A 25,026-nucleotide genomic window follows, 5' to 3' on the forward strand; every position below is an offset into this window, starting at 1 on the left:
AAATAACTTGTGATAAAACTAATTTAAATCTATATTTGAAACTTGTTCAAATTCAATGTAAAATGTTCAAGAGAAAACAGGTTTTTAGTGAGAGAAAAAAAAGCTCTGAACAATTTTATAGCTAAACTGGAAAACAATGCATGGTCTCTGTTAAATAGAATCAACTTTCTTTTTAAATTTATCCTATAATAACTGTTCATATTTATAAATAGCCGTATCATTAGAAATTTGGCCACCAGAAGATGAATTATTTTAGCCATAGCAAAACACTGCAAATCATGAAGGTTATCTACTAAAGGCAGAGATGGTTTGCAATCTGCTATGGATTTGCCAATTCCCAGTGAAATTATGACATTTTTGAAGTATCGTGAATAACAAGTACATAGATTTGTACTACTGACCAATGGGAAACTGATCAAAAATATTAGCAGACCCTGAATCCTTAGAGTGAACTCAATAATTAAACAGCAGCAAAACAGTTTTGTTATTAAACTAGTAGTTCTGGGAAATTTTACCTCAATCTTTTTTTTTTTTGAAAAAAAAAAAGGATGATTGGATTCAAGTCCTTCCTGGAGTATTATTATGCGTATTCAATTAGACATATCTAACAACTACAACTGAAAATATCTGATGGGGTGGCAAAGGTTTTTATTTATCTTTAGGAGATTCAATAGGAAATTACATTCTTTTGATTGCTGTCAAGATGGTAATGGGAGATCTTTCCACTTAACATGGAGATATCTAGCTTGGTTTTTCTCTGTTTCTGCAACATAATGGAGAATGAGAAGAGTCAGAAGACTAATCTGGTTTGCTGGGAGAAAAGCAAATTAATACTATCCATTTAATTAGCTTCAACTGGCTTATTAACAGGTTGAATGGACTACTCCTCACTGAAAATGGAAAAAAGTTGCTGAACTGAAAAAAACTACTTAAAAGGGTTTTCAGATGCCAAGCTTCACTAGGGAATGTAATTTTGAAATGAGATTGAGAGTATAAAGTGAATTCATTCCAAATCAAATGTAGTAGCCAATAATCTCAAAAAAAAAAAAAAAAGAACCAAAACCTATTTATGTTAATCCTTAACTCTTAGCAATCATAATCTAATAAAAATAATGGGAGATTAGATTAAGTTGCAATTGCTCAATAAGTAAGTAGTGAGAAAGGTACTAAATAACAACTAGATATTCTTTTAAAAGTTTGCTAAAAATCATCTTTAAATATACTGTTTTTTAATCAAGAGAGCTGAGAGGTCAAAGTACAAGTCTGGGGCACTTGACAAGTTATATTAATGTTATTATATGCCTAGCTTTATAAATAATATTATATTCCTTATTTTTAAATGCTGTTAAAAATCTATTACTATAATCATGATCTTACGTAAAAGTTGCCATAGCACATATTTGGGCTATGCTAGTCAGGCCAGGATTCTAGTATCAACATCTGCTATGTTCTCCAGAGGCAGGAAAAACAATGAAAAGGAGAAAGTCACCTGAGTGCTATTGTTATAAAGAAAATAGCAAACTGACCCTTGTGTAGTTATAATGACCAAGCTTATCTCCAGAGAAGAGTTAAGAAAATACATCTTCCTGCCTTGACTGGACTAAGTGTGAAATATGGCTTATTTTGTCATATGTATTCAATGTTGATTTTACTGATTTTTTTTCTCCTTTTTACTATAAAAGGCATGTCTTACACTGGGTAAGAGAGAAAGAAGGGATATATTTAGAAATTACTGTGATATAACAACAAAAGACATCAACAGAAATAAAAAATGTTTAAACTAAGGGGCAATAAAGGTCATATTTCTTAAAATGTAACATAGTACAAACCCCTCCTAAATCACGTTAGACAAATTTTTGCCCAAACCTAACAAATTTTGAAGTTTTTAGTTTTATTTATTTGAACACCAAAAATGAGGATTTCTTTACATTTACATACATACAGAACATAAAATTTCTATACATACATACAGAACATAAAAGATTTTATATGAAAACATGAAGCTCTACTATCCTTTAGCTTAAAAAATTATGTAGCAAATTTTATATATTACTTTCAAAACTGGCCTACCTGTCTGTGTTTCTTTCTGAGCTTCCTCCTTTTCTCTTCTGTGCAATTTTTAAAAATATTTCAATTTTTGTCAACAGCATTGCTAATCCTTTCTGCCCCCACCACCCCTTCTGATAAAAAACTGAAAGAAATGGAGGGTGGAACCCTTGTAATACATAAGCATAGTCAAACAAAAGAAATAAATACATTGGCCAAGTCCAAAATGTATGTCTCTTTCTGCAACTTGCATCCATCATTTTTTTGGCTATGTCTCACCATAAGTTTTTCTGGGAACATGGTTGGTCACTGCATTGATTAGAGTTTTCAAGTCTTGAAAAGTTGCTTTGGTTTTGGTTTTTTTTTTTTACAGTATAGTGGTCCTTTTAAACTGCTCTCCTGATTCTACTCACTTAATATTTCAACAATTTACACTATCCAAGATTCTTTGAAATATTTTTTATCATTCTTATGGTGCAATAATATTCCATTATATTAATATGACATGATGACTCATTCAGCCATTCCTCAAATGATGAGCATCCTGTTAGATTCCAGTGCTTTTCTTTTTTTCCCTTTTAATCTCCATTTCAGGGTCAGAAATTTCATTTTGTTTGTGATTATTCCCAGTAAATTCCTGTCCCATTTGCACCCTCACTTGTTTCCCAGTTCAGTTTGATAAGTATCTATGCTAAAATGTCTCTGTTGTATATTCAAACCTCTTTTGACAATTTCAGATAAGAATGAGGTTCATGCAATGCCGTTTCACCTACTTCTTCCTCCATGTTTGTATATACCTTTTTTTTCTCATGTACACCTATAAGAAATAACAAGTTCCATCCCTTCCTCCCATTTCACAGTAATGTATTCCCCTCCTTTCTCTTTCCTTCCTTCCCCCATTCTAAAAACCTCTCTTACAAGAAAACCAACTTAGTCCAGGACCTCTGTTTTTATTATTTAACCCTTTTGAAGACATTAAGATCCTGAAGAGACACTCGTTTTTTCTCTCCCTATTAGTATGTTAACCCTACATCATCCAATAGTGCAAGCTAGTTGCTCAAAAGATCTTTTTTTTAATTTTCCTAGATTCTTGTGTTTGATTTTCAAAGTTCAAAGTTCATATCTTTTTGTCAGAAATACTTTAAAAATTCCCTAATTTTTTTCCTCCTATAGAAGTATACTCAATATTGCAGAGTAGGTTGGTCTTAACTGTAAGTCTCTATACCTTTTATCTTTTGGAATATTGTATTATAAGATCTCCAATTGTTTGTAGTAGAAGCTCTCAGATTTCTGTGGTCCCATGTATGTTTCCTTGGTACCTGAACTCCTTTCTGTAAATTTACAGTATTTTTACCTGATGTGTGAGTTCTAGTTTTTAATTATGGCATTTCTGGGGCTTTTTATTTTGGGGTTCCTGTCAGGAGGGCAGCAGACTCTTCCTACCTTCACTCTGTCCTCTGGTTCTAAAAAATCTAGGGAGTTTTCATTTCCAATTTCATGAAATATAGTATGTAAGCTTTTTTTTTTAATCAAGGAATCCAAAAGTTCTGTGATTATTTCTCATTGACCTATTTTCCAGCTATTATTTTTTTAGTCAGAAATCTTGAATTTTCTGCTATTTTTCAACCTTTTAATTGCGTTCTCATTTTTTTTTGCTCTGTCATACAGTCACTGAATTCTATTTGATCTATTCAAGGAGTCAATTACTTGGATAAGGTTTGGCACTTTCTCATTAACCTTTTCTTCCCATCCCCCTAAACTATAACCCACCTCCAAAATTCTACTTCAGATCTACCAACTCATTCCATTGTGCTCTCTAGAATGCCTGTTCTACATTTAACAAGCTTGCTTTCATATTAAACTTTTCTCTTTCTCACTCCTTCCATTTTCTGGTACTCACTGAAACAAAATTCCCTTCTTGTGATTTTTTCCAGTACTTACTGCACTTTCATTCATACCCCCTGCCTCATTGGTTGTGGTATAAGAGTCTGAATAACTCCTTGTTGCCCACTGCATCTTCTAGATTCTCCTTCTACCACCATTATTCAGTAATCTTTCCTCCTATGAGGTTCATTCAATCCATATTCATCACCCAATCAATATTCTGATAGTTGCTATTTACTGATGCCCAGGACACTCACATTCCTTCCTAATATGTTTAATGAGTGGATCAGAATCTTTCTCTTCATTACAACTCCTCACTTCATTTAGGGGACTTCAACATATATACTGATATGCTCTCAAAAACTCTAACTTTTGAATTCTTCAATTCACTCATTTCTACTCTTCTACTCCACTTTAGTTACAAACAGATGATCATCACCTGTGTTATATTTCAGTGTTCACAAACTCTGAAATTCCATTTTATGATCATAGTCCCTTGTCTTTCTATCTTTCCCTCTGCTTTGTGACTTGTGAAACTGTTTTTCACCTTCACTGTTATCTCTAATACCTCCATACTGCTTTTTCACTAGCTACCAATTAAATACCACACTGTCAGACTCGAGCTCCTTGCTTCCTTATACTATCACTAATGTGTCTTGTTGATCCCCAAACTTGTATTACTTCCACTATCTGCTGTCTTCATTTCTATTTATGTGCTACTGAATGAAACAGGAGAAAATCACAAAAGTATATTGATAGATCCACCACAAATTTTTGTTAAATAATTTCAACTGGGCTCTCACTGCAGCAAAGCAATCTTTTTATACATCCTAACTGATTTTCTATTCCAGTCATCACAATAACTATTACAAAATTTTTTCATCTTTCCTCAAATTTCCCATGGCACCCATTCCTCAACCCCTCTCAGCTAAGAACTTTAGCCTTACATGTCACTGAAAAATTTGAGACCATTCACCAAAAGCTTCCTCTTTTCTCTTCTCCAGCCTACATCACTCAGTTGTGTTCCTCCACTATAAGAAAAAAAAACCCAATCCTTATATGATCTGATTATCCCACTATTGTCTTTGGCCCAGCTCCCTTTACAGCTAAACTCATTGAGAAAGCCATCTACAATCAGTGACACCATTCCTCCTTTCACTAAACCCTCTGCGGTTGGGCTTTCCACCTCATCACTCACCAAACTGTTCTCTCAGAAGTTACCAATGATCTCTTAACTGTCAAAGCTACCCATTTCTCAATCTTAACCCTTTTTAGCTTCAATCCAGTCTATACATATATAATCATGTTTGGCTCTTAGAGCCCTTCACAGCTTTGCTCCTTATTTTTCTGGTTTTATACTTTACCCTCAAACCCACAGTAACTCTGGCATTCTTGCTATTCCTTAAAAATGACACTCATTCTCTCACTCAATGGCTTTTAACTGACTGTTCTCTATCCCTGGAATGTTCTGCCCCCTCACCTCTGCCTCCTTTCTTCCCTCAGAACTCAACTCAAATCTGCCCTTCTTCAAGAGGGCTTTCCCAGATCCTCTCCCTCCCTCCCACTGCTACGGTGTTCTCAGAGCTACTACTACTGTAACCCCACAGATTACTTCCAATTTACCCTATATGTATCTTGTACACATCATTGTTTGCATGTTTGTTAGAATATGAGCTCTTTGAAGGCAGTGATTATTTTTGCTTCTATCTATATCCCCACTATGTGCAAAGCATATGCCTTGGACATAGTAAGCATTTCATAACTTACTGTCTGCATCTGGTTCTTTTGATCCCCTTTTCCTCCTGAAGATACTCTCCTCTCTGAGTTTTTGTGACTCTATTATCTCTCTTCTTATTTGTCTCTTATCTGTGTAACCACTTTTCAGTATCCTCTGCTGGTTCATCATCTATATTATTTCCCCTAATTACAGATATTCCTGAAATTTTAATCCTAGGCCCTCTTCTTTTCTCCATCCATATTCTCTTTCTTGGTCCCTTACACTTCAGTTCCATATCAACATTTGTCTACTAAACATTTAAAACTGTATGTCCTGCAGACATCTTAAACCTGAACTTATCTTCCCCTCTTCCAAACTGTAATGACACAAAAGAGTTTGACCTGACCATCCACAGAGAAAAGACAAATGGATCAAGAACGTCCATTGCCCAAATTACAACATGCATTTGGATAGAAGACATATGGTGCTTATCCATCAGTATATAACCTGGATCACACAGTACAGATGAACAATAAGCTAGATCCAGAATTAAACAGGAAAAAAGTAAGCTGGATTGTGTTTGAGAAATTACAAGCTCTTTTACTGCTCCCAAGCTTCTCATGAAAGCAAAAACCCATCTTTACAGCAATATTCTACCTATATTATTGTATGGTGGAAAGACAAAGAAAAAGAGTCTCCAAAAAGTTAATGGAGAGGTGCATACTGAATATGAGAAAACTATAACATAAAACCAGAACCAGTAAGGCACTACGAAGAAGATTAGGAATAAAAGATATCAAAGAAAAATTGCACAACAGGAAGAGAATATGGGCTAGTCACATGGGATGAGTAAAGGATGGAAAGTGGAAAGATAAAGTCCTCTTATGGTACCCTCACAATGTCCAAAGAAAGTAAAGAAGGCCACCAACACAGTAGGTGCACACCGTATAGCAAACTTATGAGAGGTCATAAAAGAATCATGCAGGATGTACAAGCATGGATGTGCTGCAATCTGCTTCAGTGGACTGATCAAATCAATTAAATCATAGGTCTAAGTTAGGAACTATGAGTATGAAGATTCAGAAAAGCATAGGAAGACTTATAAGAACTTATTATATGCAAAATTTGGTAAGGTAAGGAACCAGGAAAACAAAAATGAATACAAAAAATGTAAACAGAACTAAACAACAACAAAATCCCAAAACTTATTTTATTATAATGACCAAGCCTGGCCCAGAAGAAATGAAAGAATGAAAATTTTCCCTTCATTGGCAAGTATGGGTATTGAATAGATGGTCATATTCAGTGAGTTTTCTAGTTTTGGTGAATTGGTTGTTTTTTGGGGTTTTTTGTAAAAACCATTTTTTTTTGTTACAAAGGAAGTACCACTAAATAGGGGAGGCAGAAGGAATATATTCAGAAATGAATATGATGGCAAAAAAAGATAGTAATAATTTTTAAAGATGCTATCTTAGTAGTCCAGGTGAAGGATGCAATAGAGAGAAAGGAAAATGTTCAAGAGATACTATGGAGATACAATTGACAAGATTTAGCAACTTATTATATAGGAAGCACAAAGAAGTCTTGTGGAAGATTCTGAGGTCACACTATTGTCTCCATTATGTAATACACTGAAATCTCCAGATTCTTTTTTTTTTAGATGAACTGTTTTTTGACCATACTTCCCCATCTTGAATGTCTGGAACTGATTTTTTTTAATGAAAATATAAGGCTTTATATTTATCCCTATAAATTACATATTATTAGATTTGGCTCCATGTTCAGGGCTGTCAAAATATCATGGCTCCCGATTTTTTCTCTGCTTTATATCATCTACAGATTGGATAAGTATACTACCTGTATCTTTATCCAAGTCACTCATAAAAGCAGTTAAAACAGTACAAGGCCAAGCAATAGATCCCTGGGGTACTTCACCAAAGAAGTTTCAAAATAACATTAAATGACAGATGGTTACTTTTTGGATCCAGCCATTCAATTAGTTTTCTATCTAGGTCACATCTTTCTCTCAACAACATGAGACAGTTGTATGCTTCATTAAAATTTAGGTAAACAATATCTACAGTCTCTTCATGATTTACTAGTCTGTTAACTATATCAAAAAAGTAAATTAGTCTGGCATAATCTGTTCTTGATGAAGATGTACTTTGTTCATTTAATAATATATAGGTCCCTGTAAAAGTCAACAGGAGAGCACTGCGTACAATCTGGACTATTTTCTCAGTCAGCCACACAGAAAGGTACAAAACAAACGTGCTAAAACCTCACATCAGAAAGTGTTCCAGTTACTCAGCATCTCAAAAACAGGAACCAAAAAGAAGATGAAAGCCAACACAGTTAAAACTTTAAGGGTTTGGGACTGACACTGGTGAAAAGAACACCCATTCACAGGTGAAATGCTAGATCTTTTAAAGTATCCTTAATGAGCCTTCCAAAGGCTCATTGATACAAATATGGTCTTGATTCCCAAACTGGAGGGAGACAAAGAAAACTATAAAATAATATCACTAATGAATACCAACGCTTACATAAATAACAAATGAATTATTAGTAAAGAAGTTCCAACAACATATTTTTTAAAATTATGTATTATAACCAGACTCAATTTATACCAGGAATACAGGGTTGGATCAATATATAAGGAAAACTATAAACATAACAGACTATGTGAATAACATAACAAAAACCACATGATTACATTAAAAGATACTGAAAAAGATCTTGACGATATCCCACATCTACTTCTGCTAAAGAAAAAAAACACTAAGAAGAATAAGACTAAATGAACCTTTACTTCATATGGTTAAGTAGAAGCTATCTAAAACTGAGAACCAAAATAAGAGAAGACTGATTAAGCAAGGATGTTCATCATCATCACAATTAATTTAACATAGTTCTGGAAATACTAGCTAAAGCAACAAGATGAGAAAAAAAAACAGAAGGAATGCTATCAGTTTTTGTAGATGATACAAGAATCTATAGAATCCCAAACAGTCAACTAAAAATTCAATAAAATGGGGACAGAGAAACTTTCTCCCTCCCCTTCCCCTATATGAGCTCAGTGATGCAGTGAATAGAGTGTCAGGCATGGAGTCAGGAAGATCTCAGTTCAAATCCAGCCTCAGACGCTTATTAACTGTTCCACCCTGGGCAAGTCACTTAGCCTCTGTTTACCTCGGTTTATTCTTCTGTAAAATGAGGAAAATAACAACAATCAAGTCCTAGGGTTGTTGTAAAGATCAAATGAGCTAATCATTTGATATATATGATATAGATAGAAATGACAGATAATCACCCTCCAAAGGTGTGTGTCTGACCAGCTTAGCACAGAGTCTGACACATAGTAGTTACTGTATAAATGTTAGCTTCTACTACTACTATTACTATTACCATATTGTTCCTGGGATATATCCTCACAGGAGGGTCTAGCTTTGTGTCCTGGACTTTATGTCTCTCCTTTCTCAGTCTTTATCTCTATCTATGTCTCCTGACTCATTCTCCCAGGTTCTGCCAGGTTCTGCCATCCTCCCTACAGTACTTAAGCAATATCTTCTATTTTCCTCAATGTCTCTCTGCCTCTGCTATTCTCCTTATCTCTGTCTCACTCTACCAACTTCCACATCTATATTTCTTTTATTTGTGAGCATCTCTGTCTCTCTGGGTTACACTCCAACTCTGTTTCTCTCAGCATTACTCCCCCTCCCCCCAACCACGTAGAGTGAAATAAGCAGAAAAATTTATACAATAATAACATCATTATAAGGGAAAAAAACTTTGAAAGATTTGAGAACTCTGATGAATGCGATGACCAATCATGATTCCAAAAGAACAATGATGGAGCATGCTACGCAGCTCCTGACAGTGAGATGATCTTTAGTAAAGATGGAGAAAAAGCTAAACATTTTCAGACTGCCACTATAGGTATTTGTTGTGCTTGTCTATGAATATTCGTTACAAGGGTCTTGTTTTTTTCTTTTATTTCAGTGCATGAATGGTGAAGGGGAAGAGGGGCAGACACAGATAAGGTTATCCAAACAAAGAGAGAAAGAAAAAGCTGTCACTGAAGGAAGAAAATGCACAGAGGAAAACAGAAGGAAGATCAGAAGAAATAACAAGCAGAAAAGCTTTGAAAGTTATATGGCCAATTTTTTACATACCTGAAAAGCAAACTGTATATCACAGAAATTCAGTTTCCTGTATAATCTTCATTTCCTCTTCTACTAAGTATATTTCCCAAAATTTTCATTTTATTTGGTGTTATATGTAAGGAGGATTCTGTTATCCTTTTAAGAGTTAGTTTCTCAGGATCCATACCATAACAATGTCTAATTTCCAGGTGTTAGATAATAACTCCCAGAATAGTCTCAAGTATCCTAGATAGTAATTCCTAAAATCATGACAGACGGTCCTATTGCAGCTGTGCCATGACATAAGGAGTGACATAATGTAATATTTACTATATTTGCACAGAATGACAATATTGCTAAAGTTAACCTGTGAGTTTAATGTTGGCAAGATGCCTTTTTGTTGCCCTAAAAAGCAAATGGTCATTGGTCAGTGAGTGGAGAAACCATGGGAAGCCTATAGGGGAATCTATGTGCCTTGACCAGCCCCCATCAAGGTTTGTGGAGATTTAGTGGTGTGCACAAGCTGTGCCTGTCTCAACTGACCCCATCGAGACATACAAGTAATTGCCTCCTCTTCTCAGCAGCCCCTGAGAGAAGGGTTTTTAGGGAATGCTGTAGGAATTGATGCTCCCATTAACAGCAACCCTTCTGAGAAGACTGGACTAGAATAAAACTGATTATTAACCACTCTGAAGGAGTCTGTCTTTCTGACCAGATCAAGAGCGAACCTGTTAGAGGCTGGAGTCCCAAACCTCTAGTGCCTCCTGTGTGTTACCTGTGAAAAAGATGTTTAAGTTCAGAACAGAAGTAAACAAATCCTTTCCCCTCAAAATTATCCCTAGCACTAATGAATACCTAGTATTTTAGCCTAATGCCAAACTTAAAAATTGAAAGAGCAGTCACAAAAGATAAAAATTGCAATGAAAAGTCATTTTACGAAATCAAAAATTAAATAGTCAACGTAAAGGATATAAGGCATGTTGTTATTGTTGCTATTTCTCAGACTCCCATTTAATTGTCTTTTCTATAGGCAGTGGTATGGGGGTTCTTATAGGAATAGAAGTCTCTTCCAGAATACACAGAGAGAAGGAGAAGTAGGAGGAAAGGAAGAAAGGACTAGATCAACCAAACCTGCACAAGAAGCAAAATAAACCAGATAAGATTCTGGCGCTGAGGCAGATATGACGGCCACTGTTTAATATTTCCACTGGCCCCTGAAATCTACATCTGAGACCCTCCACTACATCTCAGGAGGTTTCTGTTCCATATCCCTTTGGGAGAAAATTCAAGCTTATCCTTAAGGCTCACCATCTGCACAAGGTCCATACCTAAAAGCTCTTTTAACTTTTTGGTACTATGGACAGTCCAATATGCTCTTCTCCTCCTATACAATCTATGATGCTTCCTATGATGCTTTTTCTCCAGCCCAAAGTCCCCACAACAATGTACGGAATACAGTAGCTTCTTTGACCTGATAAATGAAGAGGCCTCCCAGGAAGCTTTAAAAAAAAACTTGAGTCATCCTGTCAAGTAAGAGCAGCAATAAGAGTCCAACATCCCTTTTTTCCAACTGCAAATGTCTTCTTGCATTCTCTCCAGTGAGTCAGCACCAGTCTTGAACCTTGATAGATTCCCCAGATCTAAACTCTCCACTCCCTGACTTCAATGCCTGGTGTTACTTGATACAGATAAAAACCCTACAAAAATCCATCCTACTTCACCCACATGGGATGCCTAACTCAACTCAGGATCCCAGCAGACTTTTCTATGTCCATCTTTCTTAACTGCATCTGCACTATTTGAGTATTCCCTCCTCGATAAAACTTGCTGCTTTACTTTTTGGCTGTCCCCTCCCACTTTGGGCTGCATTTTGTCTAGCAGTTCTCTCTCAGAAGCATGACTTCACTCAAGACTGTGACTAGTGATTTAGCAGCCACACCTATTTATCAAGTTTTTGATTTACGGAATATTGAGATCAAGGGCTAAACTGGAACCATGTGTCTTGATGGCAGAGCTCCTCTCTTTCTCCCCAACATCAGGGCTACGACAAGGGATCTTCCCCAAACTTCAAATCCCTCAGGTTTTCCCCCTCTCCCACATAATTAGCAGATGAGGTTAAGAAGGGTATCTTTTCTTTCACTGGGACATGTGTACTCTGAATTTCCCCACTACCAGTATTAAGATACGCAGAGGCCACTGGCAACGTGACATGGTGCATAGGCACACATAACTGTTCAGAACAGGTTAAATGGCATCTGTGGGCTGGGTAGCCCCAGTCCTGAACCTGCTTCCACCTCTCCCTATACTATTTTACCTGCCAGTAGACCTTGTACAATCCTCTACTCCACCCCAGTAGCCTGCCAGATCAATATGATATTTAAATAACACCGCTTCTCCTGGAGTCAACACTACCATCAAGGGATTCCTAAGAAAGTAGGCAAGAGGCAAGGTAAGACTTCTAACCCCACCTCCCTCTGGGCTGATTATATCAAGTAACAAAGAAGCAAAATGCCTTTGCCAGCCTCTTAAAGGACTAGACCAACTGAACCTGCACAAGAGTGGAGTTACCCTTACAACAGTAGATAACTAACAAAATGTTCTAATTGAATTGACTATGCCAAATTTACACAGAGTCTTAACACATGAATGACTACTTAGGCACAATCCCTCCAACCAGAGGGCTGGTTGCATGGTCATTCTCAATCCAACCATAGCAAGTTCTCATCTCCACCACTACCTCTCCTGGCTGTTCAGGAGGATGTCTTCCCCAACCTCAGGGCTGATTTCATTCACAGCAAGCACCCTGACTCTAACTTACACCTTGATCTATGCTCCTCTTTAACTCAGAAAACCTGCCTGTTTTCTTATGTCAGGTACTCAACAGAGTACCTTGGAGACAAGTGGTTCATGAATTTCAATCCTAGTTCTGATCCTTACCAACTATGTCATCCTGAGTAAGTGACTTCACTTTTGTGAATCTGTTTCATCTTCAATAAAATGGGGATAATATTTGTAGTATTTGTCTTATAAGACTTTTGTGGAGAAAGGGCTTTGTAAACTTCATATACAAATATATATCATATATAAATATTATTATTATGAAGAGAAATTTCAATTCAACAAAAAGCAATACTCCCTAACAATGGAGCTATGCCAGAGTGGCACGTGCTACCGTAGCAGGTTAACTTCCCCCTTACTGTAAGACTTCAGGTAAAGGTTAGATGACCATTTATTAAGGATGCTCAAGAGAGAATTCATACCATCCTGATGGTAAATTATTTAATTTAAAAAGACTATAAGCCAAGACTACAGTGGAAGAAGAGTTGGTGCATGACTTTTTATTCACAGATGATAGCTGCACTCAATGCAGCCTCTAAGGCTGAGATACAACAGAGTAGGGATCAATTCTCTGCAGCTTGTGCTAATTTTGGCCTGACAACACTAAGGAAACAGATTCTCCACTAGCCAGCACCACACCATCTAATACTCTAGAACCATTGGTTACAGCAAATAGAAAAATTTTGAATACTGTGAATAAGTTCACTTACACTAATAGCATACTTTCCAGGGACATACACATTAATGATGAGGTTGACACATGTTTTGCCAGAGTTAGCTCAGTGTTTGAGAGGCTCCTAAGGAAAGTATGGGAGAGAAAAGGTATGACTGTCTACCAAACTTAAGGTCTACAGAGCCGTTGTGCTAACCTCATTGTTGTATGCCTGTGAAAACTTGACAGTATGCCAGCACCATTCCAGGAAACTGAATCACTTCCATTTGAATTATCTTAGGAAGATTCAGAAGATCACCTGGCAGGATAAGGTAACAGACACTAAGGTCCTTTCTTGAGCTGAATTGCCAAGCATTCAAACTCTTCTGCAGAGAGCACAGCTGCAATGAGCTGGCCACGTTGTTCAAATACAAACCATTCATTTGCCAAAAAAGATTATTTTATAGAGAACTTGAAAAAGGCAAGCACCCATAGGAGGGCAGATGAAGCAAAACATGGACACTCTCACAGACTATCTAAAGAAAAGTGGAATCAGTTGTGAAACATGGGAGACACCAGCACAGGACTGCCCAGCATGGCATACAGACATTGAAGGAGGTGTTGAGCTCTATGAGCAAAGCCGAACTGCAGTAGCTCAAAAAAAAAAAAATGAGATGCATAAATTTAGAGATTATTTCTACTTCAAATGTTCATATGGATTATTTGTGTCCAACCTGTGGCAGAGCCTTCTGAGACTACATTGGTCTGATCAGCCAGAGCCAGATACACTGTACCTTGACCCCAACATAGGTGATGTCATTCTGGTCCTCTTCAAGCATGAAGCACAACAACCAGTGTCTGCACTACATAATATGTAAGAGCCCACTATAATTCTACAAAGTATCTAAGTGTAATAATATTAATTCTACTATAAGCAGCCCCTAACTTAAAAAGAGGTTTGCATCCTAACAGAAACTGCTATAAATAACAGTTAGGGTCCCAGATCAGGCCATAAAAATCTACTTAACATAATATAACCTAACTGTAGCACAGAAGTATTATTGAAACTAACCACAATAACACTTTCCACAAGAAAAAGTATTTTAAGTTGAAATGCAAGTGTGTAATTGGTGCCTAATCAAACCCTTTTATCTTTGACCTCAATAGTACATATGGCATTCCCCTACCCTTTGCTACTGGAGTTGCCCTTTCACTGATAGAGCCCCAATATTGTAAAAATTAGACCATTCCACCCCACCCCCAGCTGTAAGCAGCAACAGCTGTGAAAACTCCCTTTACTTCCTTCTTCCCTGGTAGCAAAGATAGGGGGTTCCCCAACACCTTTTCCAGAGAAATACTGGAGCTCTAGCAGTGAAACTAGGAGTTCCTAGAAAGGCAGCAGTGATAGTGGCACTCATAGTGGAGGTGAAGCAGTAACATTATAAGTGGCAGCAAACTCCTCCATTCATACTTAGAAGGAGTTGGTAAATTAGGTGCTCCTACTATGAAGACTAATACATCCACCACTTACTTTGAGTTAGAATTTGAACTCCCATCAGATGACAGAAAAAGAAATATCACACAGCTGAATGCTTATTACTTTTTTCTAAATTAGTGTATATCCATAAAGTAGAGATACATATATATTCATTATATTGTCAGTTTATTCAGCTGTATCCCAGATTTGTAATGTGTGTAAAAAGCATTACTTAAATAGCCACAAGTCACTCAGACAGAATAACTGACATTTCTATAGTACTGTAGGTTTTATATAGTACGTTATTTCACTTGATCAGATATTATGATTAATATAAAACAGGCAAATATTTCCATTTAATAAAGCCACTTCTCAGGGGGTTATTGAAAATACTATAAAAAACAGAGGAGAAGAAACACATTCCCTCCAATCCCACCCTTTCCTACACATGGAAATTAGATGTGCATTCCTCATATTAGCTCTGGTGGCCACCTGTCAGGCTCAGAAAAGATCTAAAGAAGTGGGAAGGTTTTTGGAAAAGTGATGAATTGCTCAAAGAAATTTGTTCTTTTGAATAACTGCTTGGAGTAAGTGATCCATATCATCTCCTTGCCGTTTAAGTCTCACTGTTTATCATCTACTACTAATTCTTCCTTTGTTAAGTCTCCATCTTTTGAACAGTTGGATATATTTCAAATACTCTGGTTTTGGGATCAAAGTTTATGCATCTGGACATGACAACAGGAAGAGAATAATTCAAAAAATAAAACAAATGTTATATGATATGGGCTGTGTTAATATCCAGCTGCTGAAATGACCAAGACTTAAGCATTACCAACAACCTGCTGAGAAGTGCCATCAGGCTCTGGCTCACCAGCAATCTACCCTTCCAGTACCTGGACAAGCTCAGAAATCTCAAGGATGCAGGGCCTGAGAGGTTTTTAATGATCTAGAGATCTTAGTGATCTAACCCTGGAGACTGGCTTTCAGTCCAGAGGACTTCTGACTGGTTTAACAAAGTCAAGCCCTCCTCAGGGATGTCCCACCACTTATAAGAAAAATCCTGCAAATTTCAGTTTGCTCTAAACCACTCAAAATTACCGGATTAGAATCCCCTGGTGGCCCTAGGATCAACCAAACTATGTGGGGCAAGCCCGAGGTCAGAAGTTTCTTCTTCCTCTCTTCTGGTTTCCTCTTGTGATCCATAGTTCCCTGGAAAAGAATTAGGAAGTCTAGCATTTCCTGAGAAGTATGTATTTGTAAAACTGATGTTAAAATGTATAGGTCAGCAAGCTATGGGATACTAAGCTCTTTATGGGAAGATACTTTTCTCCATAAAGACAAAAGGTCAAAAATACTTCCCACTCAAGTAAACAAGCAAGTAATAACTTATGCTGGAAGAGAAATAAACGTTCTTTTTGTTTATTTCACAGTACACCACATGAATCTTTTAGAATGTGGTGGAGATAGCTGGGTATGTGGGTGAAAAGAGCATATAGGGCTTTACAGAAGGGAGGAATAATCCTCCAAATGAATAAGCTCTACGCTAACCCTGTGTACTAACTTCCCCTAACCATCTCTACACTAACCCCAACCATCTCCACTCCAGAAAACAAGTTCAAGAATGCCATAAGTAGCAGGAACATTGGTTCTGATGATTAGTTTGAGGTTTGGGCTACCAAAGCAGGAGAAGTAACAGGGCAGGGGGCTTTCCATGACTTCCTTTGGCTAGTTACATGGGATTCCAATCATGTGCTAGATCCATAAAAATTTGATATTTATTTTTAAGACTAATTAAAGAAATCTCTTCTGGGCCTTGGCAGCAAAAGAGACAAAGTGCAAATGACAATAAAAATAAACAATTCTCTGTGAAGAACAAGTCAATTAAAAAGTAGTGAGTTCCCAAGGACAAAGCCAGAATTTGACAGTTTCCCACAGCTATCATTTTTCAGTACCATCACCTGTAATCATAATTCTTGATGAGAGGTGCTAGGAGAAATGTATTTCATATCCACTTATATGGGTACTTATTGATAAAATGTAGGCTCCCTGAGGGCAGGACATGTTCCATTTTTGTCTTTGTATCCCCAACATTTAGCACACTGCCTGTAATGTAGAGGACACAATAAATGCTTGATTGCTGAAAAACCCTCCTTACTGGCCCCTGGGTCATACCGTGCCATAACCTCATACTTGTCTTCACATATGTTTGCCCTAATATAGACAACACTGATTCTTTTCTTACAACTCCTTTTTCACTATTCTACATAATTTGATATGATATATTATCTTGTTTTTTTCCCTCTACTTACGTCCTCCTTTAAGCCTCATAATGGAATGGAGGTGACCGTAAAGCAGGGGTTTGAACCTGCAGTCCACAGTATATAGATAAATGTCAGGGGTCCATGAACTTGGAAAGAAAAAATCTTTGGTTCATTTTGTAATCCTCTGGTTTTAATTTTATGCACTTCAAAACATTATTCTGAAAAGGGGTCCACAGAACACCAGATTCCCAAAGGAGATGAAGACAAAAAAAAAAAAAAAAAGGGACTCAACCATAGAGATTCTAAAAGGATACACCCAAAGGACATAAGGACTGGAAGGTCCTATCAAGATAGGCCATCTGACAGCCTCTTTCTATCATGTGAGGACTAGCCTCACCAAAGCTCAAAACCAGAAGGCTGAACCTCAAGCAATGAGTTTGTTTTGCCACAAGAACTCAGGACAATCATTTATTACAGTTACAGAGCAGCTGTGGCCTGTGCTGGTGGATGAAGCAGCCAAAATGAAAAAGAAAAGGGATCCTCTAAGTATTGAAATATGTCTTTCTGTTTAATCAATTCAAGTGTATAAGTCTTCCTCAAAAATCTGCAAACTCCTTGAGGGCAAGGATTTTTTCTTATGCTTCTCTCTAACTCCCAAGTTATTTAATAATGTGTTAGGTATTTAATGACCCTTCAGTGAGAGCTATTGGATAGACAAATAGTACCAAGCAACAGAATGATGAACTAGAGATACACTGGACCCATGTTACTTGATAGAATTTGGGGGAGATGAAACAAATGGTGAATGTCCAGCTACAAGAACATGACATGCTACACAAGGTCTAGATAAGACCATTAACTCACTCATACAACTTCTATCATAGGATCATATATTTATAGTTGACAAGGACCTCAAAGATCATCTAGTCTGACTCTCTGTTTTATAGGTAAGGAGGCTGAGGCCCAGAGGCGGTGATATGCCCAGGGTCACAAAAGTGATTGGCAGGTCCAGAATTTGAACCCAGATTATAGAATTTAAATCCACTGCTCTTTCCACAGTTTCACTAGACACTGGCTTAAATGGTATCCTAACAACCAAAGAACTCCACTGAGCTGATGTAAATTGTTTCTTAGAGTTTTCAAGAAGTGTGGCAACATATTATTATATTACTGGAGGTTGTTAAACCAATATGAATTACTGCTACCAAAAAGAATGAAGCCAGCTAAGTTTGCTGAATGGAGGAGTCTGCCATCTGCTGGGAAGAAATAGGAAATGGCCTAAGAATTTTTGTCAGGAATACACACAAACATGTCTTTAGACAAAAGCAAATGCAGGCTAGAAGTCTGAACAAGCTAGAGACAACATGTAAAAGCCACCTTGAAAAATAAATTTAAAAGCTCCATAACTGTACTGAGTATACATATTACCTAAAATCATTTTAATTGTGACAAGGAAAAAATACATGCATACATATTTATATATAAATATAATATACATATATATATATAATGTTTAAAATATATAAAAAGAGTATTAAAAGTGTTTTTAATTACCTGAATTTCCCATATTCCTAAATGATACAGCACAAGGCCCCAGAATCAAATTATTGGTCATGCTTCCAGTACAATACCATAGACTTTCCTGGAAGTCTGAACATGCTAAGCCATCTAAAACATGGGCATTGTAGCTCATTGTTACAGAAATAAGCATGGACTGAGAGTCAGTAAACTTAGGATGTAGCCCCAGACCTACCACTGTGAGCACACAAAAAATGGTACTTTGCACCCTCTGAACTATATCTAATAGAGAAATCTGAAAGAAATTAGAGGTAGGGTGTAAGAGAGCATGAGGAAAGAGTTATGGGGTGAGAGATATACAAGGTAGGGGTAATTCTACTGCAATTAGTTTTTGTACTGAAAATGTTTTTCTCCTCATTGAGGATACATGTATGGATGAGCTTCTCTGTCATTGCATAAAGGTCACAGAGACTTTTAGAAGAATAGCAGAAGTCTTTAAAGTAGTCCTTTTTCTGGCCAACTATCCCAGGAATGTGGATTCTGGCTTTGTGACTGGACATGCCACCAGAGAACTAAATGATGTTGGAAGTCCTGTGGAAAACTATTAGGTGATGGCCACACTGCAGACCTGAGGTCCCTGAATTTGTTGTTTTTTTAAAAATATTTTGATAATTGTTTTTAATATAATTAGTTTCCTTTGTAATCTTATGTGTTTTGTTTTATGCATTTAAAAATATTATTCTAAGAAGGGGTCCTTGGGTTTGACCAGATTGCAACAAAAGAGAAGGAAAGCTAAGCCTAGTCTGATTTTGCACCCACAATTCTGGTAATATTATGTTCAAAAAAAACATCCATGATGTCACAGTTTAAAACACTATACATTTACTTAAAATACTATATATAAGGGAAGGAAACATAAGAAAGATAAAATGTTCTCAATAATGAAATTCTGACAACATAGACACAAGTCATTCTAGGAAGTAAAAAAAGGAAGAGCTATCTGTATAAACATACACAACCAATCTGCCCAAGAATAGTGTGTGAAGAAACTGGGAACAGCGAGCCTGAAGAAAAGACAGGTAGATATTGCAGCTCTCTTCAATATCAGAAGGGCTACGAGGAAGAACAAATAGGTTTGCTTTATTTGGTTTCAGAAGACAGAAGTAGGAGCAATAAGTAGAAATTGCAGAGAGTTAAATTTTGGCTCTATACATGGTTATTAGATCTAAACCAAAATGGAATGGACAGTCTTGGGACATACTGGAGTCCCAATCACCAGAAGTTTTCAAGCAAAGGTTGCCTCTGAAATCCAGCAGAGGGGATTTGTTTCAGGTATATATGGGACTACATGGCCTCTGAGGTACCTTCCAATTAATAAATTAAGATTTTATGTTTAAAAAAAAAAGATGATAATTCTATTAAGCAAGCCTCAGAGATACCTAGCTGCACGTGTCACTGAGTCACAGACCAGGAATAATTTTTTTTAACCTTGTGGAACTCTATTTATATGTGTGTATATGTATGTATGTATGTATATATATATGTGTGTGTATTATATATATCATATATATGATATATATAATATATATGTCTATGCATACATGTGTGTATATATAATAAGTATATTATGAGCTGAATACAAAGAAAATAGTCTCATGAAAGCTAACTTTGCAAAACCGTATCATTACCACTATTATGAGCACATCACTACCAACCATGGATCACTGTGTTAGAGAGACCCTAGGTTTAATTCAGTATGGCAAATATTATACTCTCAGAACAAAATGATACAAAAGCAAACCACAGAATTCTGAATCTCATGGATAATTTGAGAGAAAAACTTATTTATTTTACATTTTATTATACTGTATGTGTTATATAATATATGATTATAATATATATTCTGTAATTGGATTTTATATATCATATATTTATTAAAAATTCTTATTTCAGTATAGAAAAGAAAAACTTTAAGTTCACAGATCATAGTATTGGAACAAGGATTTTAGTTTATCTAATCTAAGCTTCTCTTTTTCTAGGGCTATGGAGTTAAGTGACTCACTCAAGGTCACACAAAGTAAATAAGAGCTCAAGAACTCAAACCTAGGACCTCTGATCCCTGATTCAGTGCTCGTCCCACTGTAACTCATTAACTCTAGCCTACAGTTACAGTTAACACTGAAACTCTAGACAAAAAAGTATAGTCATCATAAACCTACAATGTACTACATAACACAGAAATAAACAAAATGAACTCACATGTTCATCCATCATAAACACATAAAATTAACACCTGTGTAGAACAGACACAGTGACTTCTTTATGAACTGGAACTGTGGGCATGCCAATTCTTGACCCTTGACTAGTTACACATATTTTCACTCAGAGCAGGTTCACAAACCCTCACTTTTCCATTGGATAAAGACTTTATTTTTTTTTACCCTGAAGTGTTGAAAACACTAAATCCAGTCTAAACCTGAGTATACCTGAGGATATAAAGAAAATAAACATTAATTTAAATACCATACTCATTTACAATTGCAATAAATCTCACATGCAAATAAATCCAAAACTATGAGATATCTATGCCTACATATCAATTTTAATATTAAGAATGCCACTAAGATCTGATTTTTAGATTTGTAATCCCCATGACTATTAAGTTACAAGTAGAAATGAAACCAATAATGAATACATTAAACTTAATTTACAACTAAAACAGCAAGAAACAAAAGTTAATAAAGAAAAGAATAAACTCAACTACTACTTTATTGGGAAAAGTCAATTTTAGAAATTAATAATGTGCCATGTCCAAAAACTTAGTAAAAGCACACAGGCCAAGCCAGGGCGCATCAGAAATTTTTCTGTTTCTTTTCAAATAGCTAGAATTTGAGAACTCTTAGAAGAAACACACCAAGTGCTCTGAAATGCAATGAAGAAGGATGATATCTCCAAAAAAACCAAGCCCTAAATAAGATGAATCTGAAAAAAAAAACTCAATGTTAAGAGCTGGTTGGACTAGGTAGAGCATCAGCAGAGCATACTTTAGAAGAGGTAGAAAGCGGTACATTTAAACATATTTCTGACTCATGATGGAAAATGCTATCCACCTCCAGAGAAAGAACTAATGGAGTCTAAATACAGATCAAAACATACTATTTAAACTTTATTTTTGTGGGGTTTTTTTCCTTTTGCAAACCATGTCATCACAACATGACTAACATGGAAATATGTTTTACATGACTGCACATATATAACCTATATCAGGTGCCTGCAATCTTAGGAAAGGGAAGGGAAGAGAAAAAGGGAGAAAACTTGGAACTCAAAATCTTATTAAAAGTGAATGTCAAAAATTATCTTTACATGTAACTGGAAAAGATAAAATATGATTAAAGTAGTGTGTGTGTGTGTATGTGTGTGTGTGTGTGTGTGTGTGTGTGTGTACACACACATAAAAGGAAATAGAGCCAAGGTGGCTGAAAAAAAGGAAACAGTACAGTAAACCCCACCAGCCCTCAAATCCTCCAAATAGATCCAAAAAGCATGTCAGATGAAATCCTGATAGCAAAACCCAGAAAAAGTCAGTAAGTCACTTTTCTAGCACAGGGAAAGAGACAGAGAGAGGTCTATAAACTTTAACCATGTGATCTGGTTAGGAACACACAGCAGCCCAGAACAAGCGAGGGGCTGAATTGCAGGGCCAGAGGATGTCTCAGACATATTCCAGGGCTCTCCAAGCAGCACAGGTGCTGGTGCCACCTGGCAGCTCTGTTGCCCACTACTAAGTTCCAGGTCACAGATCCATGAAACAACCCAGGAGCAGAGCTTACAGAAGAACAACCAGGGCAGGAATCACAAACCAAAGGGAAAACTAAAGCATGTCACTGAAGCAGCAGAGTTTCTTCCCTGGCAATACAGACTGAGTCCAGCAGCATCTACTTTGCTCAGACGCAAACCCAGATCAGGAACTTGTAGAACTTGGATCAGAGAGGCAACAATCAAGCTCTGCCCTCTTTGGGAGTACTGAAAACTTACAGATCCCAGCCTCAGCTGTCCCTGAGATCCTGGAATGACACAACATGTAATATCTCCAAACAAGTAACAAAAGGACCAGCCCAGACCATCTCTCAAGATGAACATAGGATCAAACACAAGCTAGTAGCCGCCTCTATAATGGCACAGAAAGCTTGGAATACAATATTTCATAAGGCAAAGGATACATAGGCTTATTAGTCAAGAATAACCTACCCAGCAAAACTGAGTATAATCATACAGAAGAAAAATTGGACCTTTAATTAGAAGACTTCCAATCCTTCCTAGTGAAAAAAATACACAGCTACGTAGGCATAGGAATAAAAAAAAAAAACATAAAAATGTCAACATCATAAGTGACTAAACAAAGATAAACTGCTAACATTAAAATATGGGGATATGATTCACGTGTTCTTTCTGACCCCTAATCATCTTCGGAGGTCATAGAGGGAATCTAAGAAGAAAAAACCTAGGAATGGTTCTGTTATATCTTTGTGATCTTAGAAGAATGGAAAGAGAAAAGTAGTGTACTAGGGGAAGAATAGAAAAGAAGCTTAGGGAAATTTATCTCACGTAATTTGGGTACATAAATTGCTATTTATACAAACAAGGAGGAGGAGGTGAGGGGAGGAGCAGTTAATACTTGAACTTCACTCTTTTTTCACCTGATCAAAGAAAGAAAGAATACACACACTCACACACACATGATTTTAGAAATGATGAAGTGTACAGTTTCAGAGAAAGCTGGGAAGACTTAGGTGAATGATGAAGAATACAGTGAACAGAACCAGAACAATTTATATAATGTTGGAAAACAACATAATAAAGACAAACAATTTTTTAAAAACTGACTTTAAAAGAATCAGGTACAATGATTAGTGTAATGGTAAACCATTCCAGAAGACTTATGACAAAGCAAGCTACCCACCTCCTAACGGAGCGGTGAATCAATTAGAGAGCAGAGAGACATAATTTTTAGAACATGACTAATGCAAAATTTTTTTTGCTTTACTATACATGTTTGTAATATGGATTTTGCTTTTCTTTCATTCTCAATTGATAAGGGAGAGTTGGGGAAGTTGGAAGGAAAGAAATAAAGTAGATTTTTATTGACTAAAAAATATAAACATATAAATATATACACATACATACATATAATTTAAATAAATCTGTACACAGTTCAGAAAAGTAGGAATAAATATAACGTATTTTTTTAATCTAAAAGTCTGTCCTGTACATAAAATAAAGTGAACCAAGCCCAGACTGTTCTTCTAAAGTGTAAATTAACCAGAAAACTCCTTTTCCCAAATCTTTGGTGCTAGAAACCTTTCTAATTTGTATTTTTCATTAGTATCACTACAATCCAATTTAAAGGACAGAACCCACTTTCCAATTCACACTGGATAAATCAGCTGCAGTTATTTACCAGGGAACACAGAGTACATTTCAAAAAATGTGAATGTTTCTTGGGAATTTTGTATTTTATCAAACTAAAACATCATAGAGTTTTTAAAAGTAAAATGCATGAGTTCATTTTCCTAACTTAAGTACATAAAATGTTATTTCTTTGGTAATTTAGGACCTTGTAGAACCTCAGTTAAACTTCTGAACATAATTTCTCACAGCACTAAGAGATTTCTAAAGACTATCATATAGTCAACAAAATCTCTCAGTGTCCCTACGCAACTCTCTAAGAGGAAGCTGCAAAGCATTTGCTCATTTGCATTGATGCAGGGAAATTCCTCGCTGGTGTTTCTAACCGCTGAAGTCACAGATTCCCTCAAAAAAACAAAAACCCACAAGAAAGAAAAAACGAAAACAGATCATAAAAAGATCCTTCCAACTTCAAAGAATCTATAACTATAACTGGTCTTACCACTGCTGCAAGAAGGTACAGAAAATCTGTATTGATTTTAGGGCATATTCTGGGAGTTTAGTATATTTTATACTTGTTTTTAACTGAAGTTAGATTTTTTGAAAAATATATTTTATTTAGGTCCTTTTTCTTTATATCACAACTATTTTCCATTCACCCTCCAGTATGAATCCTCCCTTGTGACAAGGGAAAACAATTTCAAAAAAGAATCTGATTGAATGATCATATCTGAAACTCTATACAACATTCTATCCTGGTAGCCATGGGACTCTTCTAAAATTTCCTTTTTAACTGTCATTCAAGTGAAAAAAAGAAAAAAATTCTAGTTAACTGAGGATTCCTATTAGATGAGTTCTGGTAAGCCACATAGATTTAAGAACCTTGCTTTCATATAAACTATACCTACCTGAGTACAGTACCTTTACATTTGCCTTAAGGTAAAAATCTACCTAATTTATTAAATTCTTTTAAAATTTCAACTTTATATAAGATATAGAGGAAACTTGACCAGAATTTACACTGTAAAACGTTTTAATGCTTACTCAAAGCTAGAAATTATGCTTGTTGAATTAAATTA

General features: G+C 36.2%; 1 protein-coding gene across 27 annotated transcripts in view; it reads right to left on the reverse strand.

The window, feature by feature from the left end:
- The window catches only part of DTNB (dystrobrevin beta), a 339,638-nt gene that overhangs the window by 192,596 nt on the left and 122,016 nt on the right, over positions 1–25,026 (reverse strand). The window lies entirely within an intron of this gene.

This window comes from Notamacropus eugenii, chromosome 1, assembly GCF_028372415.1.
Source record: "Notamacropus eugenii isolate mMacEug1 chromosome 1, mMacEug1.pri_v2, whole genome shotgun sequence".
NCBI classification, from domain to species: Eukaryota; Metazoa; Chordata; class Mammalia; order Diprotodontia; family Macropodidae; genus Notamacropus; species Notamacropus eugenii.